Here is a 24854-nt window from a genome sequence, read left to right as displayed (position 1 = left end):
TTGTTTTCCTTAGTGGAAAAGATGTTTGATCAAGTGACTGTGCAAATGAAGGCAGCCTCATGTAGGCTACAGTATATAGGACGTGGCATTTGGAGGTTGCACGTGTTATGCCTGAAGTGCCAAGTGCCTGGCTGTGATTCAGATAAAACTGGCACTGGTTGATGCCAACACCCCAGTGTGAATGGGGTTTGAGTCCTTCCCTATACTGTAGGGCCCTGAAAGAAGAGTATTGAAGGGAACGAGTGCCAAAGGGTACTAGGTTTAAATAAGGAGCACATGTATCACTTCTCTTTTATCTCCTTCATACCCACTGTTCCACATACTGACTAGACCAGTGTGTGTTTGTGTGTATTCTTGTATCAAAGCAGATGTTCCTGTAAGAAAGATATTGCTTTGTTTTAATAAATTGAGGTTGTCACTTCAAAAATGGGAGAGGGAGGTGAAAGAAGTAGCATAAAGTGAGAATATGTCAAATGGGATTGGGAACAAAATCCATGAGAATTTTTGTGGCAAGAATTGCGGGGGAGACTCCCTCATTGGTCTTGGATATGATTTATATAAGAATTTCTGCTTTAGGCTGGTTTTTGGTTTGGTTTTTGTTTTGTTTTGTTTTAGACCAAAATTTTATAAGTATTTTGTCATTTATTTCCCTCCATCTCCACCAGGTGTGATCCATCCCATGTGCTCAGCCTACTCTGGGAGGGGAGGGTGGTGGTGATGGACCTTAACAGTCTTTCAGATTGTGACTCCTCTTGAAGACAAGCTCTCCTGTTTGTCCATGCCTTACCAAGTGTGATGGTGGTGCTGTTTAGTCTCTCCTGACACCTTTTCTTAATGCTGCTACATTGTCAAAAAACACAGCCCTCCTACTTTGGAAGTGGGAATGCCTTTGACTTGTTTTCAGAAACTGTTTGTTGCCTTTGTGGTGGCTGCTGAGGAGGGACTGGAAGGTGTGAACAGCTTTGTTTAGGCCCTTACTACGTAGGTCTCTCCGGGGAAAAAAAAGCTGCAGGAACAGGCAAGGTGAATGGCCCTGTGGCTATGAGAGCATTTTCTGTTAGACCTCAAGTAACATCCAGAGGTCTGTTCTGAAGCCGACTTGCAATAGACTGGGAATTATCTAGTCACAGCTTTTTTCCTCCAAGTATTTAAAAACCAGCGGTCTCTGAAAACTCCAATTTTGGTCATGAATGCTGCATAAAGGGATTTACTTCTCCTGAGACCACTTGACCACCCCGACCCTTTTGAAGAAGAAAGTTCTATAAGAGGCATATTTTATTTGAGGATTTGACAGTATCTTTCCCATCCTGGGTCTCCACTGCTAAGAAGAAACCTGGAACAGCAGGTTCCTGCTGACCTTTAAATGCTCTCAATGGAAAGCCTGACATGGGGTTTGTTCCTGTGCACTTCTGAGTGCCAATGGGTGCCAGCCCTGAAAAAGCTTCAGAAAAAATTTAAGAGTGAGATGTGTGTGGAGGAGGTTGGTTTTCATTATTTGCTGCAGTGGTTAGGGAGCAGCTCGGATGGGTGAGTGCACTGCACTTGGTGCTGTGGGCACAGACCCGTGCTCTGCTGCGGGTGCTGCTGGGCTGGGGGCTGAAGCAGGGGATGCAGCTGGTTGTCCCTGCCTTTGAGCCTTGGCTGTGGAGCATCCTCCACACTGGGGGCTGCCTCTGTACCTATACTGTGTACCTGGGGCTTGCTAGCCTTGCAGTGAGCACCTGCTGTGCTTGTGTTTGCACCCTGTGGCACAGCGTGCTGTGATCGGCGGTGCTTGGAAGGCCTTGGGGTGCAGCCAGGGCAGGAAAGACACAAGAATGGCAGCAAGGCAGCCAGCTGTGCACTGAGAGTCCTGTAGCATCCTGCCTGTTGCTAGGGGACTCATTTTGGATATGGAGCAGATTTGGTTTACATAGCAGCTTTCCCTGTGTTTGTTGATTGGAGGCAATTACTGTAAAATACTTGATTTATAACAAGGTGTACTTAATAAGCAACAAACTAAAATAAATATTCATGAATTACCTGCTGGAGGCTGGCTGTTCATTTTGCTGAGTTGTCGCTTTCCATCTGCAGGCTCTGCAGAGCTCTGGAGCCTCTGGATGTCTGGAGGTGGAGGCAGCCATGCTGGGTCTTGGCTGGTGGAAGTTTTGGGCTGAAGAGGGAGGGGCAGAATTCCATTCCTTTTCTGTTTTGTTCATCCTGGAGGATAGAGGTGTTTTCCTGAGGTTTTTCCAAGCAGCTCATTGACTCAAGATGGTCTGCTTGCCTGGCAGTAAGTACTGCTGTAATGCAGTACTTCAAGTGTGATCAAAGTGATTGTGTGTAGCACACACAGGGTGCAGCTACCACATCACTGGGTTCAGGTCTGGCTTTTGTGGTGGTATAGGGAAGTGATGACGTAGAAATAGCAGTGTTCTTGGTTAAATTAGGATAAGCCAATATGTTTTAAGAAAATATGTGGGAAATGACAAATTACTGGTTTGGGATCTATGCTCTTCAAGAACAGGACAACTCATTTAGAGTAGTTCTGAAATTATTAAAATAAGGATGTGTTAAGTCTTCCTCAGAGATTGAAGTGCTGTCAGCAGAAGTATGACTAACATTCTGCTTCTGTGTTGCAGAGTGGCATTCTTCTGACACCCTGCTACCATGAACACTTTATTTGGCCAGTTTTACTAACAGCAGTTTGTTTTTATACAGGAAGAGTCTGTGGCGCTTGTCAAAATGAGAGAGTGACCTTCAGAGCCTGGCTTGGTATTCCTGTCACTGGAGCCTTCAGGAGCCAGCACTCAGCCCAGCTGAAGCCAGAGGAGGAAGGTGGAGAAGCACAGCCTGATCAGGTACTGAGCTAGTAATGGCAAAAGTTGTCTGATGCCAAGCTGAAGTTATGGATGATCATTAGTTATAAAAATAGTTCCTTAAAGGTCTTGCTAACGTGTGATGCAATAGTGGCCCAGGTGGACTTGGGTTGGCAGTGGCATGCAATTCACTTTTAGAGGGAAGAATTCTTTGAAGAGTTAGTATTTCTTTACCTTGAATGATACTTTCTCTCCAGAAATACCAACATCTGTGCTTAGACTGTCTGAATTTACTAGTCACATTTTTGTTATTTTTTTATTTACTGGCCCAAGTGGAAGCAGTGAGGATTTGTTTAAATAATCTGTTAAGGAAATTATTCCTAATGTTCTAGCGGTAATTTCCATCTCTATCTGACTATATCTTTCTTTGTGTGGTTAAAAAAAGGGAGTCTTTTTCTAATAGGCATTGGGAATACTTCACTTTTTTTTTTTGTCTTGGGAAATAAGAACCAGCATTTATTTGATTCAACAACCAGCTTCCTGCTTCCCAAGGAAGAGATAGTGGCTCATTTGCCTGCAAACATCCCTCCTGTGGAGAGTCTTTGTTGGGGAGTTAGAGGAAAGCTAGCAGCTACTAGTGAAATAGCTGCATAGCAGGATGAAGAGGGATTATTGAAGCATTACTAGGAAATTCATGGCTGTGTGCAAGACCTTATGTACTCTACAGACAAGCTGACCTAAATTCTGCAGCCAGGCCTTACTGGTTTCTGTGTTGATGTGATGTGGCAGGCTGGATAACCTGCAGCAGATCTGGGGTTTAAAAAAACAAAGGGAGGGAGTACAAAAAAGACTTATATTTGAGTGGAAACACAGACAAGCACATCTTTAGAAGTGTACTGAATCTGTCTTAAATTTTCTTGTTGTTTTCTAACCCCCACTTCTCTATTCTTAGTATTGAGTACTTCTCATGTAGTCAGGATGAGTCTGTGTTATAAGGATGCTCATTAGGAAGAGTGGAAAAGTTGTTTACTGGATGGAGAATCCATGGATGGTTTTGCTTATAAGAGGCTTTTACAGATGGTTTGGAGTTGAGGTAGGTTTTAGCAAAGAAATGGTGCTAAGCATCTTATCAGTAGTGAAATACTTAACTGACACTTCATCTCTTGGGGGGAATAGGATTAGTATCTACTTGACATAAATGGAATGGCTTACACTTATGTTTTCAGGCAACGTTTGTTTCTCAAGATTATACATTACACGAAACATGAGACAAAAATCCAAATAGAAAACAAAATGTCACCTCTATCAAAGTAAAGTTGGTCAATCTGACCTGCTGCAGTGTTTTCTTGCTGTTACTTCTTGTAGAAGTGTTGTGACTTTGCAGTTTAGTTTCTGCTGGCACTAATGTGGTGTGATGGCAGTTACTGCTTCCTCCCTTCTTCTGCAGATGTAAGCTCGATTGATGCAATGCTCTCCTTTGCTTTCACACTTCCCACCTGCATGCTTTCATTACCTGATCTCACCACTTCCTCCAGAGGTGCCTCTATGGGTACAAGAGGAATTTTTTTGCTGGTGCTGCTTAAACCAGGTCCTGTGAAAGAACCTTACACAGGCAGAAAAATTTTGCAGCCACTAGAAGGGCTTCTGCAGTAGGGTTTTTGCTGGCATAGTTGGGAAGCAAGAAAAAAATGTTGGCTGATACAGTTAAATGAACAAAATGTTAAAGTGTGACTAGGGGCTTTCCTGTGCTAGTGTTCTAGTCTGGTTACTGTGATGGAGTGTGTGTGTATATTTACGTCTGAAAACCTCTTTTTGTGGGAGCATAAGCTTTAAGCTCTTTTGAATTTTTTTAGAGGAATTTCTGCAGCTGCAGCATCCTCAAGTGCCAGGGGAAACAGTGATATATCCTAAAACATCGCTGACTTATTTTAGATCATGTTTCACTTGATGTGCTTTTGATTTGTTTTAAGAACAACTTGTCTGTATAAGCTATTTGTTTACTATATGCACATAATAAGCAGCAGTGCCGACCCTTCTTCTGGAAGCAGGAATGAAGGGGGACCCAAGGAAGGGTGGATTTGCTTAGTTATTTTGTGTCCTGCCTTAATGGCATTCTGGCACGTAATTCATCTGTGCAATATAAGAGGTAGGCAAATCTGATGGATTTTATTGCTGTATATCAGCTCTCCATGAGTTAATTACAGAAATATATTGTTACCAAACTCAATATTAGGAGGTAACCTGTCAGCTTGCTCTGATCTGTTCATGGAGTGAGTGCCAGGTGTAGCTTGTGCTGATGGTCCTTTGTATTTTGTGTGTTTAAGCTGCGTGAGCTTGTGGCACAGGGTGAGACCTGGTGTAGCTCACTTATGAAAATCAATTTTTGACAATGGCTACCAAAGGGCAGACAAAAGGTGGATATCCTGAAGAGCTGTGTGTTTTAAAGTGTCCCCCAGCTCCTGGGCTGGGGTGTGAAGGTTCCAGATGTGACTTTCCTGGGTGTTTACGCACAGATAACTTCTAATCCAATACTGAGGCATGCTCCTGCCATGTTTAGGGGCTCCCTGCAGCTCTGCCTGCTCACGTATCGACTTTGCCAACCACGGCCGACAGCAGCATCAGCACAAGTGCTCACAAGGGCTGAGGGAGGGAGGGCAGGGCTGCCCCTCACAGGCTCCATCCATCTCCCCAACCAACACAATGTCTGCTGTGTGCCATAAGGGAGCCAGAAGACTCTCCAGGGACTGTGACCAGCAGAGGAAGCACCAAGTGCTGTCCCTGTTGCTCCACTTCCAGGAGCAGGTATGGTGAGGGGAGTGGAGGGCAAGAGCTGTTTCCCCTCTGTGTGTCTTCAAAACCAGAAGCAGAAATTAGAAGTTATTAACTGACAAATAAATTAAATTGATTTGGATTTCCTCCAAAATGATAAACTGCTTTCTGCTTGCAACAGTGTATTGCCAAGGCCACCTCAAGGCAAAAGCAACGTTTTCCTTAGGTGTAGATATAGACGTCATTTTGACTGCTTCTTTGCAATGAAAAGAACTTTTGTGTATCTTGCTCCAGTGTTACAATTTTCATGTCAGGTTATCTTTTCTTTCTTCCTGTCCTCCCAGTAGAATTTTCAATGTTATCCTTAGTTACAGAAACTGGAAAATAGCTGGAAAATAGCCCTACTTTGATGTCCTTTTCAGTGCTCTCATATTTCTTTGCCTAGACAGCAGAGTTGTCCATTACTGATAGCAAAAGACAGTCCCCACAGCCATGTGTCAGTGAGCTGAGCTGCTTCCAACCAGCTTGTCCTTCTGCGAGCCTGAACCCCGCCTGGCCGCGGGCAGTGGCACCAGCGCGGGGGAGGAAGGAGACGGCGCTCACGGGTGTTTGTCGGCGAACTTGCTATTGCAGAGAAAAATCTGAGCAGGGTCAAAATGCAACAGTGCTCTCTTTAAACCTTCACTGGAGGAATGCCTTGTTACCTGTTTTCATATGTATAGACCTGTTTCCTACTGGATGTGTATCAAGTTCAGTAGGCAGCAGTAATCTTAGCTGTGTGTTTTGACACAATATGATGTTGTTTTGAAATATCTGCCTGCTCTCAGTTATTGACTGGAATCTCAGGTGTCTTTTGGATAGATGGGAAGAGATTCATCACGTTACTCCCTCAAGCTTCATCCATTGTCTTTGGTAGGTGATATTCTCTTGGATAAGGGAGCACCATCACAGAGTGCATGCTCTCTTGGAGGCTGACTATGAACACTGGAGCCCTAAATCAGCATAGTGAGGTTCAGCATCAAAGAGTAAGGTCTGTCTGTCCTTCTTTGTGCCTAATTTGTTTTCAGAGAGAGGTAAAACACTTCCAACAACTGAGAAACCACAGAAGAGATTGGACTGGGGAAAAGTTGGCCTTTCCAACACCTAACAAGTTGTCTAGCAATGCTGTATTTGCACTTGATGGTAAAAAGGACATACTGTAAGATATTGGTGACATTATTGCCTGGCGCCTCAGACAGTAACGATGGGGGAGAGAGATTTGCAAGTGAAAAAAATGAACAAACTGTTCTTTGTTGCTCAATTATTTTAGTGCTGCTGTGGTTTAGCTGTAGTATTGTGTTACTCTGTCCACAGCTTTTCATGGGCCTCTTTTAGAAAAATTTTAAATTTAAATAAATAATACATTTCTCTAGTTTTATTTATTATTTCACGTCCTAGAATATGCTTGCAGTTATAATAACATTCCACTGCCTCCAGTGATTGGATATATAAAATTCTGGCATTTGTTGCAGCAATGTTGAGCAATGAACTCCAAACTTTGTGCTTATCTGACTTTGCATTTCATTCATTTTGGTCAGTGTATTATTGGAAACATGGAATGGTCCTCTGTGCATAGTCAGAATTGTTTTAATCAATAAGGCATAAGTCTCTTTTCCATTCCATTAACTCTTATGTTCTGCAGGAACCGGGAAAAAAAAGTTATTTTTTTTTTCTGCTTATAAACCGATTCTGCTACCTTTTGAAATAAAATGTTTTTTCAGGCAGACTGCAAAATAATTTTTATGGGCAGTTCAAGTAATTATGTAAGGAATTTAGTGATTGTTAACATTACTGATGTTCGAAACACTGGGGGGAATAAAATTCCATGAGAAGAAATTTTGTAAGAAAGGAAAGCCCCGTGCAGCCCCTTCCCTCCTACCCCATCATGTGCTGTTTTGAAGTTCTGCGGTAGTTAAGGAGAGCACTGCCTGGGTTTGGGGTTTTTCTGTTTCACTCTTTCCTATGGAGGAAGCGTCGTGGTCTGAGGCTTTAGAGGCAAAGCTCAGCTGCCATCCCACCCCTCCACCAGATTGCTGTTGGCACCAGAGCTGCACTCTGGAGTCCAGCTGTTCAGTTTGCAGTTGGATGTGGCAGTCCCATATGCTTTGCCTTTCTGGCAGGTTGTATGTTGTGGTGACTTGCTGCCTCCCATGATCCTGGGCTGGGATGCTGGTAGTGCTGCCAAAGGTTGGGAGCAAGCAGGCGTTCCTGTGGCATGGATGAGATGGAGAGGGCTGTCGAAATAAGGGTGTTAGATGGGTTTTTCTTTAGATGCAAGAAGCAATGGGCTGTGATAGAACTAGGCAATCCCCTGTCAAGACACCACCTTTTGGTTAATAAGTAATGGCTGTTTTTTCCCAAGTCTCTGTGCTCCCTAGTCCCTGGGCAGCAGCTGATTGGTGGTGACTTGCAGTCACGTCCACAGCAATGCTAGTTTTTCCCTTTCAGCTGAGGGAATGGGATGGGAAGCTGCAGGTAAGCTCTGCAGGATCTGGATGAATATTTGGGAAGACAGAGGTGGGCGGTGATGAAGCAGGGAGGTATGAGAAGGGAGAGCATGGAGCATAAAGCACAACTAATCTTACAGGAGTATATTGGCCTACTCCTCTGGATTGTGCTGTCCTGGTATGTGTGTTTAGACTGAAACAATCTGTGATAACTGGCTGTTAACTTGTTAAAATAATCAGGTTGCCAAGAACTCCATTATCTTGTTAAGCTTCATTTCAGATTTATTGCATATTTTTTCATCTCTAATGGAGCTAATTCAAGGTATGCAAACCCTGCTGTAGTTCCACTCCCTGCAGTTTATGTAAATTTTCTTTGCATTTGGTTTTGCACCCCTGCTCTGTCTCAATCAGGGTGCAATCTGAAGATGACAACTGGGACACTTTCTTTCACTAAAAGAGTGTGTCTAGGATATAGGGGATGGGAAAAGGAGAATTGGAGCTCTGATCCATAAATATTTACCAGATTTTGTTTCAATATCCACTTCTGTCTTTCTTAGAATAGTTGGAGCTATGCCAGCCTAAAAAGCCCCAAACCTGCTTTGCTTTGACATTTAGCTAGATCCTTATGTGTAATACTCTAATGAGGGGCAGAGCTACATCTGTTTTCCTTTTCTGTTGGATAGCACTTGCATACATTGGTGGTGGAACTTGGGTGATTTTTTTTTTTTTGCAGTGTCATTGAGTTTCTTTTGCTTGTGTGGGTTGTTCAAATAGCTGTGGGAAGATAAAACACTTGAAATAGAAAAATATGATGAGGCAAGGGCTGTCAAGTATTATGCATCAGTTCTGTACTTTGCATGCTGAGGCCCTGACCTACTTGAGGCCTGTAGGTACTTCTGCAGTGTAAGTGTTTAGCAATGATAAACTGCAATGTCTGGCAGAGGGATTCAGTGTGCAAGAAGGACACCTGAAAAAACAACCTTTAATCCTTTCCCTGAAATGAGCTAGTTTCAAGGTTTCTGTTCTTTCAGAGGAGTTGGACAGGGTGCTTCCATTCAGAGTGTGCTGGTATGCTATTCAGTGGTCAGCACCTTAATACATGTCAACAAAGTAATATTGATAGAGCTGAGTTACTGGACTTTTTTTTTCTGTGCTGCATTTTTGTGTGCTGCATTAATTCTTTGACTGTATATATTTTTTTCCCCTCAGAAGTAGTCAATATACCATGAAAAGCCCCAGTCACCAATAACATCTGTAAACAGCAAAAAAGGGCAGACAACCAGAAAGCCCCCAGATAGTCCCTAAACAATAACAACAAAATGAGCTATAATGTGGTCAAGGAGAGAGCCGCTTGTAGCCAAGGGCACTTGCTAAGAGAAATGGGTTATGAAAGCCTACAATTTATCTTTGATTTTTGAGTGAAAGCAAATATAGTTGTGTTCTCTACACCATGGTGTAGTCATAGTACTTATTGTTCCATATGATATTAAATGGCTTATTAATAGTAATAGCTTCACAGCTTGTCACAAAACCTTGAATTTTATTCTTGGCTTTCTAGATAGTCTGATTACAGATGATGGAACTTGACAGGCTAAAGGGTCATGGCATTTTAGAAGAAGTTTCTATAAGAAAATATCTCAAGGACCTTATAGAATTGGAGGTGTCCCCAAGATAAGCTGTTACGGATTGATCTGAGGCCAGGGATATGAGTGTTTCGTGCTCATTAAATGCACCAAACATGAATAGGTGTGTGTAGGGTTAAAAGGCTGTGTGGATCAGCACTGGTTGAAAATGTTTTCTGAAGTTCCAGTGGGTTAAGTGGTGTTTCTTGACATCTTTTCTGCAATGTCATCTACCATATTAACAGCATATTTAGGGGATGGGCTCGTTTTCATTCAGTACAACTGGAGGGCACATAAGGAGTGTGCGTCTTGTTTTCAAAGCAGTCATAGACCAGTCCTCAGGAGCTGACTCACTGCTATTTTGTAAGCAGGGTTTGCCTTCCTTTCATGTGGTTCTGCATTTTTCCATTTCATAGACCATGGTAATTTAGATCTTAAGTCTGCTGGTGTCTAAAAGCCTGCTTCCTAGAGTAGTACCTTATCCCCATGTATGTGGGGTGTGCTCAGCCTAATTTAATACTAACAAAAATAATTTTTGGTTGTTTCATTTATTTCCAGTTGGGTCTTCATCAGATTATTTTACAAAGGCACTTTCCCTGCAGCTAACATGTTAATTAATAAACGCGTGTTAATGATTTTGGGGTTATTGTATTTACTGTTAGTTATTGTTACACTGTCTCACTTGTATGGGCTCATTTTCAAATTTTCCTGCACAATATTTAAGACTTCCCTGAGTTTCAGATTGTCTTGTTCTACTTGCATTTTAACTGAGCTTTGCTATTGGGATGTCATGGTAGGGTGAGACTGGTAAAAAAGGGCCACTGGAAAGAATCAAAGGGAAGACCATGACTCCATACAGTTTGAACATTGGAATTTCTAGTGTGTAGCACACCTTGTGGATAACGTTGGATTCTATTATTGACTTCTAAAATCTCTAAAATTCTTTCTCACACCTTAGTAACACTTTATTCATGGTGGATCAGGTATTTTCCTGTGATTGATAGTAATTTTCTATTACTTCCTTTTACTTGACTCAATGAAATTTTTTAAATTTTTTTTTTATGCTGGCATCTATGAGGAAGTAAGGTGGCAGACACCTTATTTTTTAACGAAAAGCTTTTCTGAAAATAATGGTGCACCAGTGTGTCCAAAAGGTCGGCTTACCTCTGTGATTTTTTTTTTTTTTTTTGATAGCTTTGCTAGGTAAAAGCTGGAAGATCAGATTGTTTTAATTGATGTTTTTGCAAAACTTGTGTGGCTGGAAAACTGACAATAGTCATGTGAATTTCATGTTACTTCTGCATGATTAAAATCAACAGCAGCACTGTGGACTGCCACTAGAAATACTTCCAGAAAAAACATACAAGAGAGACCAGGGGAGATGACCCAGCAGAGACTTCTTTTTCCTCCTCTTCCTATTCCATGGTAGCTCCAAGGCTGAACATGTGAAGAGGAAAAATGTTCCATTCTTATGGAAAAAGGGTGGAGTGATACCAGTTTTTCTGATAGTAGCCAGGAGGCTGTGTAGAGGAGAGAAACAGTAGGAAGCTTTTTGTTTCCTGGGTGGAGTTTCACATTTGACACTGGTAAGTGGGAGCATGATACAAAGGCATTGGGCTGGTAGAAAGGCAGCACCTTCCCTGTGAGCTGCTGGACTTCAGCCTGGGTGTTCCTGCAGGAAACTCCATCCTCTCCTATCTCTGTCTGGTACGTTTTCTGAGTCTTGATGTCGTCTTGTTACTGCTGGCAAAAAGTTACGTGTGGGAGGTATGCAAATGTGTTGCAATGTTCTGATATAATTTTAGCACAGGAAAAGAGCAAGCTCTGTACATAGGTATCACCAACTGAGCTCGGTCTTGCTGCTTAGTTTATTTAGTAGAGCTTTTAAACTTTGAAAAGAGGTTTTCATGGATGTGGGGGGTAGGATCAAGTTCATAATTTTGTAAGCTTAAAAGATAGCTCCTGTCAAGCCGTGATTCTATAAAACTAAATTCATTTGCCGACAGTAGAAACTATCTGAATGAGTGTAAAAGAATTGTATTGTTTAATGGCATGATTATTGAGAATTTCTGATGATGTGAATTCTCTTATTGCTTGCAGCATATACTGTCACTGGAAGAATACTGGCTTTGTAATGAATAACTGAGAGGGACTTTAACTTCTCTTGTTCCTCTCAATGTAAAATTCTACATACTGTTTTGCCTTTTCTCTCTTCCTTTTTGGGCATGTGTGTGATCTCTCTTTCCAGGTTTAATGGAAATTTGATCTTTTTGTGGGAGAGAGGAATGAATCTACTAAAATCCTTTTTCATATGCAGGGTTAAGTATTGCACTCAGGAGGGTAATGTTCCGGTGGAATTTCAGTCTTTCCATAACAATTTAGACTTTGGTAAAGCAAGTGGATGAGTCATTGCAGGGATTTGATGGCTGAAAAGATTGATTAATAATTAATTGAAAAACAAGATGCCCTCTCCTCTGTCCTAGCTTTCAGCCATTCAAAAGATCATCAGATTCCCACATGTAGTTTAACATTTGAGTACTATGGACATGTTTGTTTTGATGTCTTTCCCTGAACTGCAAATGTTGTTTTTTCTTTGCTTTTGCTTACAGATTGTTTATAGAGATATAAATGTCAAATTAGGTTCGAGTGTTTTGATGAGGTTACAGCACTTTGAAGGAGCCAAATGTTCCCATTATTTTGATGTTTTAGGGTTATACTTACTTCATAACCTTTTTGAGGTGCACTGGTATACTAGGTGCTTCATGGGTAATGCCATTCCTGATTTTCAGTGTTTCGGTGCTCTTGCATAAAGGTTTGTTTGCTTTTCTTCAATAGGCGTTTGTCAGTCAAGGACTTGTATTTCTGCATGTTTGCCTTTGAGCTGGGTGTCGAATGGGAAGCCCTAGGTCCACGGTGCTTTTCTGCCTTTATGCTGGGATAGCGGTAAAAGTGAAGAATGCTGCAGACTGCGGTGTGACCCTGAAGAGATGACTCCAAATGGGCCCTTTGAATCCAGTTAAATTAGCATAAATATTCTCTGTTTGAGGAGTATTTCAACAGCAGTAGGTCAGAGATGCAGGGTCAATCAAAACCAATTCACGAAAGGCACAGAAGCTTCAGCAGCGTTTTGAAATCCTTTAAGGTGTAAATTGATACGGGCTGAGTGCTCCAGACTGGGGCAGATCTTTGAGACAAGGTAGATCTTGCCATTCTGATCGTAGAAGAGGTAATAAACTGAGTTTGTCTTTTTTGTTAATTGAAAGCAACTATGTGCAGTCCTGGGCATTTTTGGTACTGAATCTCGACTGTTTAGTGCATGACGAACATGCATCAAGGTATTTGTTTGCTGACAGTGTACAAAAAACCGCTCTCCAACTTTACTTTCATTTTTATTTATTTATAAGCCTGAAAGGTGAATGAAAACATGTAATAATTTTAACTTATGCTGTCACTGTCATTCATAATTTAAACCTGAAACACTTCACATTTTCAGTGCAATGGTCATTCCCTTAATCATTAAATCGTGAACTATGGCTCAGCTATAGTCTCTGATCAGGCTTCTCTAGAATGGAGAAGGCTGCCAGATATTTGGCACTGAGATGTAGCTACAACCTTCTGGTGTTAGTTTGTGACGTTGCATTTTGTGAGATATGCAGGGTGCTGCAGCTGCTGAGCCTTGCACTCTTCAAGGCTTGAGTCTGGAGATCTGTCTAGATTTTCCACCTTGCGGATAGTGATATACTTTGGCCTCCTTTAATTGTGAATTTTAATTTACTGTAGTCAAAAGTTAAGATTTAGTTGCACTGCTTTATGAATTCTGTATAATATTTATTGTGTGGTGCAAGAGTTGCTGTGAGTAGGGTTTTTAGACTTTGAAAGGATAGCATTAAACTCCAGTTAGTTTTGTAAAACAAGATTGTTTGACCTTTGTAATAAACCCACAATTTGCCTGGGCACAAAATATGGAAGGAGAAGGCCTTTTTTTTAATTTAATTTGTGTCAAAAGGACTGAGAATGGAAAATGTGGAGATGATGAGATTTTGGCTGCAGGGAAGGGTATGCAATTTTATTTATAAAACTAGACCTCCTTGAGTGCTTGTTTTACTCCAGTAAAACCTCAGTTGGTAAACGTCATGTGCAGGAGTGAGTGGGTGTTCACCTGCTGGGTTGTAGAGAGAGGAGGACAGGAAAGCAGTTTGCTCTTGAAGGGTGCTGGGAAGAAGTGGATGATTTCACGGTTTGAAGTAGATAAACTTACTCTGGTGTTAGTATGGGCAGTGAAATTTGACAAGAAGTGGGAGGGGAGAAGGATATGTGACAAGGGTGATACTTTATGTTGTGGAAGGAGGAAGCAGGGTCTGGAATTCATAGTTTAACATTTTTGAATGTGTGAAATAAGCCCAAGGAAGCTAGTGGGTGTTGGGACATGACTGATTTGCGCCAGTTTGCAGAGTAGGTGTGGACAGAAGGACATCATGAAATCACCAGGTTTTGTTTCAGCAAAGAGGCAAAAAACTGTGCAAATGCAATGGTCACCCAAGGCACCATGGCCTGCTCTAGATCCTGATCTTGGAGCCTGGCAATGCAGCTGTATTCAATTCACAACTCCAGAGCCACTCTGCTCTGGATTCCTGCCATTGGAAACCTTCTAATGCAGATAAGTCCCTGAAGAGTAGTTGCAGTTACATTTGCTTTTCCTGTGGGATCACTGCAGAACTCCTGGACGGATGAGATAGTGGTCAGAAATGGCCTGTGTTTCCTCCAGACCAGAGCAGACTTGCCGGAGGAGAGAGATTTGCGAGTTGAGCAATGGTGCTGTAAGAGGCTTCCATGGCAGAGCGGATGGATGGAATCTGGCTGTTGAAACTTGCCCCAGGGCAGCTCGCCTGAGTCTCTTGGTCCAGAGCCTGTAAAGCGAGAGTTAAGATACACTGTTACAAAAGTTACCAAAGTTAAATGCAGAAGGATTGCCTAAATACATATTTTGTGTGTCTCCTGCTAATTACTTCACTGTTCAATAGGTAAGAAGTGAGATTGTTGGTTTTTTTTCTTTTCTTAAGCTGAAATGGAAATAGTCCCTATGGGTTTTGAGGCTTGACCACAAGAACGTTACTTATCATGTGGTGTCACATCAGCTGAAATCCTCAGACAGTAAGCCTGCTGGATTTCCTGACGCTTGCCTTTCTCCTATTCTGTCACAATTCTTCCATCATTCAGGCTGACTCTTCATGTTGTTTTGGATTATGGGGGTAACAAAGCCTGTGAAACATGACCATCCATGAAAAATAAATCTGTAATAATTCTTTCAGCTTTTCTAATGGGACAGTTTTTCACATGTACATTTGAATTAATAGCAGTTGGCTTCTAGTTAATAAATACAGTGCCCTGTGAAATTAATGGATTATTAAGATTGGATGGTTCCTATGGTGCCCTTAGTGCTGCAGCTTTCACTAACTAGCTGTGCCTTTGCTTGTGTGCACAGCAGAGTTGTTTAAATGTTAGGAATATGCTAGAGGCAAGGAGAAAGGAACAGCTTTAATGTGATGCAGCTTAGATGCTCTGTGGGGGAGGCCTTAGAGTTGTTCATAACAGGATCAAATGTCAATCAACGTTTCAAGAAGAATAAAGTTACTGTTTATGAGAAAATTGAAGAATAGTATATTACATATTTTCCAGCCATCTATTTTTGATCCTGTCTAGGAAAATGTCCCTCTTCTGTGTTTTTTTTGAACCCTGTAGAGTATCAGTGTGCCTAGGAGAAGCATCTATCTGGACCTCTCCAGCCGCTTCTCTGCCCTGCCTTTGGTAAGGAAACAAGTAATGTGCCAGCCAGCTTCTTTCAGCTCTTCCATAAAAAGTGTGGTGATTGTGTTGGTGAGGGTGCTGCCGGAACATTGTGGCAACTATTAAATTTCTTTTACAGGCACATCTGGAGATTTACTGGCTCCGTAGAGTAAGAAAACAGTTACTCTGACACCAGGCCATGAACATAAGAAAATGGCTTCTCCCTCATTGCAAAGGAGGCTAGAGAGGACTGGAGAAGAAAACAGCTGAAAACCTCTTCCTCCTCCCTCCAGAGCTATTTTTTGTCAGTGACTGAGAATGGTGGGATGAGCAAAGCTGATCTATATCTGCAGCAGGCTGTGGCTCTGATCTGAAAATGTATCCCCAGGAAAAAAACAATGAGAGCCTAGCTGTGGGGGAGGGAACCTCTGAAGTCAAGGCACTTCTCTGCTGGATCTGAACCTGCAATTTCTGTTCCAAGCTGTTTTGCATTGTATTCAGGTGATGCTTGAAATCTTTCAACAAGGGGCTGTTTTGTGTTAGGTTGTACCCCATGTGTCAGCTCTCGGGGCAACAGGCTGGGGTTTGGGAAAGAGCAGCTGGGGGATGCAGCTTGTGGAGAAAGGGGAGGGAAGGAATGAAGAGGAGTCATGGATAATTGTGTCAGAATAAGAGACTTTTCAAACTAAAGCTAGGTGCTTGCTGGAAATGCTTCTCTAAAACAAACCTGGCAAATACAGAGTCAGAAATTCATTTACCAGAATTCAAGCTCTTCTGATTGTGTGGCTTGTTGCATTCTTCTTAGAATGGTTTGGTGTTGAACCAGCATCCTGATGTGTTGTGTTGTCTGGGCCTGTCTCCCAGGGGAGATATTTTGGACAATTACTCCCAAGTAAATTCTGTGTGTGGTTCTGAAGTTAAGGGCTTGTCTTCACATGCCATTAAGAAATTATTCAAGTCAGCCGAAGGTGTGAATTTGAAGTGAATTGCTTCAACTGCCCTACGAGTTTGAGGCAGAATAATTGAGAATCACTCTGATCTGGAAAGGAGCATTTGAAGAGGTTCTCAAGCAGTTTGATCAATCAGTTTTTTAATTTGCATGGTTTTTGTCTTAAGTAATCCAAAGTGCCTTATGCAGACAAAGCCTCAAAGTGGATTATGTTATGTGGGAAGGCTCTTCTTAAGGATTTGCGAGGGTTTATGTGGATGCAGATGTGTTACTAGTCAGGAATAACACTTGTATTTTAAAGTCATTCTGTACTTTCATCTGAATTTAATATTCAAGTAAGTCCTTCAGACTCTGCTAACCTTAAGCAGAAATTATGAGAGGATGTGAACTGACTTCAGCCTTTGCAGTAGGCCTTTGAAATGCTGTTAATGGCATCTTAAAGCTGTCATTAACTGTGTGATGACTGAAAGTTACAGTAGAAACTTCTAGTTCACATATTTAATCTTTTATAGTGAATGGAATGCACTTCTTAAATGGATAAAGCTACTGATTGACTCTGAGATTTTCTAAGCTCATGGGAGGAGGATAAAGGAAGTTAGAGGAACACAAGCCCTCCCAGCAAATTGTGGACTTCCACCCCAAACTGAAATTCTTCCCATCCCATACAAAATTTTTTTTAGATATGTGTATGTAGCAGGGAACTTAAACAAAATCTGGGTAGTAGAAAAAAGCTGAATGTTTTGTTATCTGATGCTTTTGGCAACCTGCATAGTTATGTTTACCTCAAACCTGAGAGGAGGGGACAGAGGAATCCAGCACAGGGATTGTACACTTCAGGCTGAACTGTCTCTGCAGCCTGTTGGTTTTGAATATTTGCTGCATAATTCAGGAGGAATTTGTTGGAGAAGGTATGGGCACAGCTCTCCATTTTGCTTTTTAATGGACTGTTACACTGTTTTAATGACTGAACCACTGTAGGTGTTTTTCCTTAGTCATTTTCAGTTGTACAAAATAAGTTGCTGATGTACAGCCAGAACCCAGCTTATTTCCTTTTCAGCTACTGAATTTAGACTTGTGAAACATCATAAGGAATTTCTGCTTTAACTAAATGCATGCAAGTATGTACTTCAGCAGCCATGTGGGATTATGTGGAAAAGTCCATCTGCAGAATTCCATCTGCAGACTCTGCTGCTACCATGCTTCTAGAACATCTAACAGATCGCTGTGTATGAATAGTTAGCATATTATTTTAATGACGTTGTGAAAATGAAAGGTTCCAAATATTTTTCTTACTGTTCAGGCGATTACAAAGCCAAATGCTGTGGTCTTCTTGCTGCATACTTTGATTTACTGCCCTGTGAAAGACTTGCTCCTAGAGGCTAAGGACTGATTCTGTACTAAAGTTTAATTGACTGCAGTACAAATCTAGGTAGAGCATAGATGCTTTCATCTTGGGCAGATAAGGGATGTCGTATCTACACTCCAAGTGCATGTGCTTTGCACTGCCTTTCTTTACCAAGGAGCAGTGCAGTTTCTGTGGCAGTGTCCCACTGGGATTGGACTGAGGTTGGTTCATTTTGCCTTGTTCCTGAAACAAACAGCAGATGGCTGAAGTATGCAGAAGCAGTTAACCTGAGTGAGGGTCAGGCTGATGAGGAGGAGCCTGAATGTGTATGTTGTCCAGTCTGGTTGACTTACCAAGTTGGTTACTTGATACATACCTTACCTTTACAGTCAAAAGAATAGGAGAAATTAATATACGTCTTTTTTTAAATGCTTTTTTGGAGATGTCCAAAATGGCTGATCAGCGAACCTACAGGTTTGTTTCCCTTTATGCACTCTGTTTTGTTGATTCCAAAGTGCTGAACATCCTGTTGACATCACGGGAAGGTGTTCAGTGCCTTGGAAATTCAGCCCATTGCAGGTCAGTTCTTGTTTTGGCTCTTCAGCTGAGACAGCTACTGTGGACTTTGGTATCACACAGCTGGAAGTTGGTGGTTGCCATGGGACCATCGAGTGTGACCCAGTTATGTAAAGGATAGACAAACAGAGAACAGCCCCAAAGAAATTATACTTAATGCTTCAAAAGAGCATCTTTTGTCATCACAGAGAACTTGATGTTATTGTAGGAAAAAAATGTGAATGGAAAACAGCAATCTCTGTAAGAAGATACTAAATATACCAAAGGCTGAAATTCTGGTTTAAAGAAAAAAGACATCTACACTAAAAGCCATCTGGCTTCAGGACACATCTAGAAATTTCAAAGTAAAAACGGTAATTAAGGGGACAATGGATACATGAAAATTAGCACAAGTTAGAAGTTAGGAAGTAAGTTAGAGAATTAACTGCATGTTTTATACAGCTGAAATATGCTAGAAATAGTTCCAATTACTAGACAGAAATAATAAATGTAGCTTTTGCAAGAAAAGTAGAAATATTTGTTAATACTGTTCTGTATTTGGGAAGGCGTAGAATGTGATGCCATTAATGCCATTCCAACAGAGAATTAAATCTGTCTTAATGAATAAAGAGTCCTTCTAGGGATGCACATATGTGAATCAGCAGGGCTGTGGCTTGATTGTTTTAAAGACCTTACTGAAAATTCTGTAGGCCTGGAAACAATTTTTAATAACTGAGGTTCCTAAAATTAACTGTATCAGAGTAAACAAGGGAAGGGTGGATGACTGACTTAATCATATTCCAGCTATCTTGACTCTAATAGTCATCAAAATATAGGAAAAGTTAAAGCAACCAGGACTGCAGGTGATGTAGTAAAGCTGTGTCTTCAAAAGTCATCTGATGCAAGGGCAGGGAGACAGTCCAACCCCTGCAGTCCTCTGCTACTCCCCAGCTCCTCCTCAGTCCTGTCTATGGTTTGCTTTCTCAGCAACAGCAGAGGCAGTCAGTTAGGACTGCTATGCCCCTTTGGAACTCCTGTCCTGACACGTTACTGCTATGTGATATTGCAAAAGTAAGTGAATTAAGAACTGACTAACTGATGTTTAGAAGTTAGTCATTTACGGTGAATCATTATCAAATGGGAATGCTTCTGGAAATCTTGTTTTAAGGATTGAGGTGAGCCCAGATTCCATTAAACCTTTTCATCAAGTATCTAGAGATGAGGACAGAATCTGTACTGATACAGCTGGCAGGCCATGCCATGCTAGGCAGCGTGGTAAATGAGGACAAGGCAGCTTGCACGGAGTAATTTGGGCAACCTGGTGAGCTGTATCAATCAAGATACATTTTAATATAATCTGTAATATCGTGGGGCCTGCAGGTGTTTTACTTCAGTGTAGTGACAGACTAGGCATTTGAGGAGAAGACTCCTTGGGGGTACAGTGAGTGAACAACTGGATGTCACTGCCCTCTTACAGGGCAGCAAGGGAGTATAACAATGGGCAAACGAAGGTGAATCGTGTGATTCTGGGGTCATGGGCAGCCTGTTGAAAACGAGAGTGTTCAGATAAGAGTCAGAGGAGATACTTGAAAGCTGATTGGTGTTCTGGTACCACAAAGGAGAGCTTGAAAAGCTCCTTCTGTGTCTAATCTCTTGTTTCTTGATAGAAAAAGTGGAGTGAGTTGATAAACGGTGGAGAGCACCTTCTGAGGGAGAGCGTGCTGGAGGTGAAAATGCTCACAGAAACAGGCATGGCACAGAAGTGATGGCTGGGAGCTGCAGTCGGGCAATTGGAAATAAGACACGCATTTGTAATGGTGAGAGAGCCATTTCGAGAGCAGTGGAAGAAACTGGAGTTCACAAGTGGTGGTCAAGAGTTTCCTAACCATGCATACGGTTCCTCATGGACTCAAACTGGGAAACATGGGTACATTTCCACTCTGCTTGTGCTAGGAAGCCATTCCTCTCTGCACCGTAGATTAGCTTGTGTGTAATGCTGTCCAAACTCTACTCTCCTTTTTCTGGAACTGATCTTTCTTGCATATAACCAGTTTTGGAGTCTTTGTGCTGCTCTTCTCTTGCAAAGTAGCAGCTCAGATCTTTCTGTTCTTCTTGTAGGTGCATCTAAAGAAGTGTCAAGGAAAAGTAGGATGGAATGGAGTAAGTGCAGCACGAGGCTCACAAGCGATGAGTTTATAAGCAGTATTTTTGAGTGTTTTTTTGGGAGGGTTTTTTTTCTGTGTTATAGTGGATAGTTAATCTCCTGTTGCTGCACAGTACTGTTATGCATAAGAATCGATAGGATTCTAGGAAGAATTAGACACCCAGGAAATGAAATTATTTAGTTTCATATAAATCTATACAATCTCTTGTTCTAGGCTTATAAAACACTTTTTAACAATGAGGTCTAATGTGGTGGGCAGGTATATTCTATAACTATTTACTAGGAAACTTCTTTTGCTTCATCTCTTTCTAGCTACTTGCAACAACAGGAACTGGTGATTCAGAGTTCTGTTTCTAAATTTAATATGAGAAGGAGCGTAGTTCGGGCTGAAGGAACACTGAGGGTGTGTGTACGAAGGGGAGGTGATGATAAAGGGAGGACGCACCCTGCATGCTAAAATGTGTCGTTGTGCCTCTGATTGCAGGGCATATATGCTGATCTACAAACAGAATATACACGGATCAGAGTAACAAACTGGTTTTGAGCATTCAGCTTTTCGGTGATGATACTTGCACAGTATTCCTGTTATATTTAAAGTAATTGATCTACAGGGAAAATGCACAGTCTTTATTTGAAGATTGATACCATCTGAAGAGGAGAGAGAAATAGAGCAAGGAGATTTAAGTTGTGGAAAGAAGCCTGCTTCTTTCAAGCGAAAGTCTTGAATTTCATTTACAACTACCTCTTGACGCTTGTTTTGGATAAAGCTGCTCTTTGTTCTTAAATTGAGAGTTACAAATGGTGCAATTTTCATCACTTTTTTTTCTTTTTCCTTTTTTCTGCTCCCAAGGTTGCATGTAGGCCCAGCAGGCACACCCACAACTGTATTTGTGTGTGACAATTGCATCTGGTGGACAGGAAGTATTGATGGGGAAGTGGAGGTACAGGCATAATGGCTGTGAGGATTGTTTCACTGCTGCTTCCCTTTCATGATCTCCTCAGTATGTCTACCTCAGGATGCTCCTGAGATGTCAGGTGAAGAGCAGAGAGCTCTTCTGTGTTTGTTACTGTGTCCACACTGAAACACATGTAAGTGCTGGAACCAGTCATCTTCGCAGATGTGTCTTGTGACCCACATCTGTGCGCTGCACGAGTCTTGGTGCAAAGGAATCTGCAGAATTGCAAGGAGAGGGAAGTCTTAGAACAAGAACATCAGAAAAATGGTGATGCAATATAAAAGTTTTAAAACTTGAGCAGGTGAAAAAAAATGAAGCATTTTAGCATCTCTGCCCTTGTAGGTGGGAATGGTTATTTTGTTGTCATGCCATTTGTGGTCCAAAGGTAGGGTCTTTCTTTGAAGTTCTGCACGGCTGTCAAAGGAACAGATTGGTCCTACCTCCCTGGGCTGCCTTTCTAGCTTAATCTAGTGCTAATCTGGCAAAGCATCACGTAGGGATACTGGACTCTGAACAGAGGAAAATACGATGTTTGTAGATGCTATGAATTAGCTCTTAAGAGCTGCATGAAGAAACACAGTAAAGTGTGATATTTTGTGGCTTTTGTATGAATGCCATGTTTTTCCCTGCATGTAGTCATTCCAACACAAGTTAAATTCTTTGTTGTAGAAAAAGCTAAATATTTTGGAATGTTGAGTCTGAAACACAGATGATATACTGCAGCGAAAGACTCCCATGGGATTTTTTTACGAGATGAGTTTTATTTGTTAAATGAGTTTCAGTAGTTCTTCAGTACATGCTATTGTATTGCTTGTGTGATGTCTTACAGTGTCACTGGTCTGATCTGGACTGTGATGACTGAATAAATTGCATCATTTGTTAACTGTGGAAAGATGGCTTGATCTGTAAGACACATTTGTGTGTATGTGCGTTTTGTAATGTAATTGTAAATCATAAATTAAAGATGTTCAGTGAATGCCAAAGACAAAGTGCATTCATAACTCGTGGTGTTCTTGTCTGCCCACAGGAGTTCCAAGAGTCAGAGCGGATCATAGAGGAAACTGAAACTGCTTTTGTACTCTGTTTGAGGTGGGATAAAGTAATGAAATAAGTTATGTAGTCTAAGACATCTTGAAAATGGAGACTTTTAAGTGGTCTTTTGGCTTCTACCAAGGAGCATGCTGCTGGCATTTTGGTTTTGTGCATTAGAGGAAACAAAACACTAGAAATCTCTTAGCTTTCATCTCTAGAGAAATAGCTGCACTTTGCTGCTATGTTTTGGCTGTACTGGGTTTTGGCATGGTTGTGGTAACTTATAATTTTATGTCCTGTGGGTTTTCAGTGACTTAAAATTACTAAGAAGAAATAGTTTGTCATGCAGTGGTTGGTGAGATGGTGTTAGAGTTGTCAGGGAGACCTTGTCTGGGAGTTGGAGGATCAGACCTGTAGTCTGTTGTGGCTTTGACAGTGAAAAATGTCACAGAGGAGGACTGCAGAAGACTGTAGTAGCTGTCTGTGGTGACATTACCTGGTTGATAATTTCTTGCTGACCCTTGCCTTGGATGATAGAGTTGTAGATCTCGTAAATAAAAAGCTTAAGTGCAAGTCTCACTGGGCAAATTTGAATACTCTATGTTAATCTGATTATACTTTTGCTCATTGCTAAAAAACTTAAGTTTTGAGTCCATGCTACAATGAGGGAGTGAATAGAAGGATCTTTATTTGTGTTTCTGTTCAAATTGCAGCTATTCACAAACAGCAACTCAGAGGCAAGAAATAATTTTATGTAACTTGATAATTTCAAGTGTGCCATCATCACATTATTTTTGTTAACTGAAGGCAGTAAAGATTCCCTAATAAATGAGTCACACTAGCATTATTGCTCTTATTTATATAACTTGAGATCTTGTAGTCTAATCCTGTTGGCCTTCATCTCCATGACTGTTTGAATTTTTGGTGAGGATTTTGTTTCTGTTTTAAAGCCACTTCACGATTACTCATTTTGTTTGTTTCCTGTACATATACAGCCAGTTGTTTCTTCTTTCTTTAGGAGTGGAAGTAAAGCTTTATTACAACTTGCTTCTCTTAATTTGACAAAGCAAGTTTCAGTGAATATGGCCAGTTTCGGCTATGCAGAGCACTAAGTGCTGTACCCAGATTAACTATATGTTGAAAACTCAATTACACTCCCTGAGGAGTGTAATTATTAAATCAGTTTTCAGAATAGTCACGTATTAAGGAATAATTTCAATACACTGTTAATACTTGCAAACTCTTTTTAGTATGACTTTACTTTGTGATTTCTCCTGTGGTCAAAGTTTAGCTAATGTAGAAGATAAAATATTTATTCCAGCTTCTAGCCCGCAGCAGAGACTTAAAGGTTCTTCCATTTTGTAACTGGTCAAACTTGAAACTTTGCCTTCCTCAAACACTACTGTGTTATACAGTATGAAATCTAATGCAATTCAACTGAATTTTTGGGCCATAATCCTTTTGAGACAGGATTACACAATGTATAATGCAGTAAGGCTTTTATATAGAGTAGGAAGTTGAACCTTTTATGCAATATAAGTGTCAAGTGCTAGCAGAGTCTAGTTCTTTGTTCAAAAATAACTTTGTTTGTTTCAATGTGAAGAAACTCTGACCAAGATCCAGGAGCTGGAGACGCAAGGAGCATAGAGCATAGAATTCAAGTATTGTGGAAGGTGGTAGCATCTGATGCATGGCATGATGAGACAGAGATAGGATGCCCCTACTGAATCAGGAGCAGGATTGCCATAATGATCTGTCATGTACAGAGTGTTTTAACCAAACAGTAGCTCTCCCACTTGTAACAGAACAAGCAGCACAATAAGCCATTACCCATGTTTCGGGAGAAGGCTGCAACTTTCCATCAAACCTAAAGAATGCTGTCTGTCTGCCTGCCAGCTGGTTGTTGTGCTGGCTCTACTCTTTCTTGCCTTCAAATCCTAGATAACAACCATCTCATGCATGCTTATGTGTGGTGAGCAAGGATTCAACTTTGGTATTTCTGTAAAGGCCTTCTGAGCTGGGGCTTCTTCACAGTCAACACTGAGATGGCTGTGTCTTTTTGCAAGAATTGAGAGCTTACAGCAGTAGCACATCACCTGCCTTCTTAAGGTCACCATTTCGGATCTTTCCTGCTGAGTCAGTTGGTGCTGTGCGTGGATGTCCCAAGCTTTGTGATGGGGGTACAGAACAGTCCTTCACTTTGGCTTCCTAAAGCAAGTCTGTTCTTGGGAAACTGAAACCCGTGAAGGCTTAAAGGAATAATTTACTTAAACTCTGTTAATCCAAAGTCGCTTGGTGGTTTTATATCTAAGAGAAAGGGTTTTTGTTTTAGCCTTTGAGGAACTTGAAACAGAGATTAGAATTGCTGTTTAGTCTAAAAGGGAACAAAAACTA

At 41.3% G+C, this 24854-nt stretch overlaps 1 protein-coding gene across 7 annotated transcripts in view; it reads left to right on the top strand.

The window, feature by feature from the left end:
- The window catches only part of LRRC8D (leucine rich repeat containing 8 VRAC subunit D), a 58156-nt gene that overhangs the window by 15882 nt on the left and 17420 nt on the right, over nt 1–24854 (top strand). For 2 of the 7 annotated variants that reach the window (XM_027651830.1, XM_027651828.1), the window contains exon 2: nt 2701–2840. The gene's annotated coding sequence lies outside the window, so the exon portion shown is untranslated. Of the gene's footprint in view, nt 1–2700; nt 2841–8064; nt 8082–11240; nt 11383–14389; nt 14697–22455; nt 22518–24854 lie in introns of those variants that run through there. The other 5 variants (XM_027651829.1, XM_027651833.1, XM_027651831.1 and 2 more) reach the window with 5 other exon arrangements.

This window comes from Corapipo altera, unplaced genomic scaffold, assembly GCF_003945725.1.
Source record: "Corapipo altera isolate COAL_440 unplaced genomic scaffold, ASM394572v1 57, whole genome shotgun sequence".
In the NCBI taxonomy this organism is placed as follows: Eukaryota; Metazoa; Chordata; class Aves; order Passeriformes; family Pipridae; genus Corapipo; species Corapipo altera.
This window is presented reverse-complemented; position numbering and strand designations above follow the sequence as displayed.